Source organism: Palaemon carinicauda, chromosome 42 (genome assembly GCF_036898095.1).
Source record: "Palaemon carinicauda isolate YSFRI2023 chromosome 42, ASM3689809v2, whole genome shotgun sequence".
NCBI lineage: Eukaryota > Metazoa > Arthropoda > Malacostraca > Decapoda > Palaemonidae > Palaemon > Palaemon carinicauda.
In genome coordinates, this window is record NC_090766.1 from 10,003,299 (window position 1) to 10,005,798 (window position 2,500).

Below are 2,500 nucleotides of genomic sequence, written 5' to 3' on the forward strand. Positions count from 1 at the left end.
CCTTTAAACCCTTGCCTCTGTCATTCATGAACAACCCTTAAACCTTTAAACCCTTGCCTCTGTCATTCATGAACAACCCTTAAACCTTTAAACCCTTGCCTCTGTCACTCATGAACAACCCTTAAACCTTTAAACCCTTGCCTCTGTCATTCATGAACAACCCTTAAACCTTTAAACCCTTGCCTCTCTCATTCATGAACCACCCTTAAACCTTTAAACCCTTGCCTCTGTCATTCATGAGCGACCTTTACCATTAAACCCTTGCCTCTGCCATTCATGTACAACCCTTAAACCTTTAAACCCTTGCCTCTGTCACTCATGAACAACCCTTAAACCTTTTAACCTTGCCTCTGTCATTCATGTACAACCCTTAAACCTTTAAACCCTTCCCTCTGTCATTCATGAACAACCCTTAAACCTTTAAACCCTTGCCTCTGTCATTCATGAACAACCCTTAAACCTTTAAACCCTTGCCTCTGTCATTCATGAACGACCCTTAAACCTTTGAACCCTTGCCTCTGTCATTCATGTACAACCCTTAAACCTTTAAACCCTTGCCTCTGTCATTCATGGGCGACCTTTAAACCTTTGAACCCTTGCCCCTGTCATTCATGAACAACCCTTAAACCTTTAAACCCTTGCCTCTGTCATTCATGAACAACCCTTAAACCTTTAAACCCTTGCCTCTGTCATTCATGAACAACCCTTAAACCTTTAAACCCTTGCCTCTGTCATTCATGAACAACCCTTAAACCTTTAAACCCTTGCCCCTCTCATTCATGAACCACCCTTAAAACTTTAAACCCTTGCCTCTGTCATTCATGAACAACCCTTAAACCTTTAAACCCTTGCCTCTGTCATTCATGAACCACCCTTAAACCTTTAAACCCTTGCCTCTCTCATTCATGAAACACCCTTAAACCTTTAAACCCTTGCCTCTCTCATTCATGAACCACCCTTAAACCTTTAAACCCTTGCCTCTCTCATTCATGAACCACCCTTAAACCTTTAAACCCTTGCCTCTGTCATTCATGAACAACCCTTAAACCTTTAAACCCTTGCCTCTGTCATTCATGAACAACCCTTAAACCTTTAAACCCTTGCCTCTGTCATTCATGAACAACCCTTAAACCTTTAAACCCTTGCCTCTGTCATTCATGAGCGACCTTTAAACCTTTAAACCCTTGCCTCTGTCATTCATGAACCACCCTTAAACCTTTAAACCCTTGCCTCTGTCATTCATGAACCACCCTTAAACCTTTAAACCCTTGCCTCTATCATTCATGAACAACCCTTAAACCTTTAAACCCTTGCCTCTGTCATTCATGTACAACCCTTAAACCTTTAAACCCTTGCCTCTGACATTCATGAACAACCCTTAAACCTTTAAACCCTTGCCTCTGTCATTCATGAACAACCCTTAAACCTTTAAACCCTTGCCTCTGTCATTCATGAGCGACCTTTAAACCTTTAAACCCTTGCCTCTGTCATTCATGAACCACCCTTAAACCTTTAAACCCTTGCCTCTGTCATTCATGAACCACCCTTAAACCTTTAAACCCTTGCCTCTGTCATTCATGAACCACCCTTAAACCTTTAAACCCTTGCCTCTGTCATTCATGAACCACCCTTAAACCTTTAAACCGTTGCCTCTGTCATTCATGAACAACCCTTAAACCTTTAAACCCTTGCCTCTGTCATTCATGAACAACCCTTAAACCTTTAAACCCTTGCCTCTGTCATTCATGAGCGACCTTTAAACCTTTAAACCCTTGCCTCTGTCATTCATGAACCACCCTTAAACCCTTAAACCCTTGCCTCTGTCATTCATGAGCGATCTTTAAACCTTTAAACCCTTGCCTCTATCATTCATGAACAACCCTTTAACCTTTAAACCCTTGCCTCTGTCATTCATGTACAACCCTTAAACCTTTAAACCCTTGCCTCTGTCATTCATGACCAACCCTTAAACCTTTAAACCCTTGCCTCTGTAATTCATGTACAACCCTTAAACCTTTAAACCCTTGCCTCTGTCATTCATGAACAACCCTTAAACCTTTAAACCCTTGCCTCTGTCATTCATGAGCGACCTTTAAACCTTTAAACCCTTGCCTCTGTCATTCATGAACCACCCTTAAACCCTTGCCTCTGTCATTCATGAACCACCCTTAAACCCTTGCCTCTGTCATTCATGAACAACCCTTAAACCTTTAAAGCCTTGCCTCTGTCATTCATGAACAACCCTTTAACCTTTAAACCCTTGCCTCTGTCATTCATGAACAACCCTTAAACCTTTAAACCCTTGCCTCGGTCATTCATGTACAACCCTTAAACCTTTAAACCCTTGCCTCTGTCATTCATGAACCACCCTTAAACCTTTAAACCCTTGCCTCTGTCATTCATGAACCACCCTTAAACCTTTAAACCCTTGCCTCTGTCATTCATGAACCACCCTTAAACCCTTGCCTCTGTCATTCATGAACAACCCTTAAACCTTTAA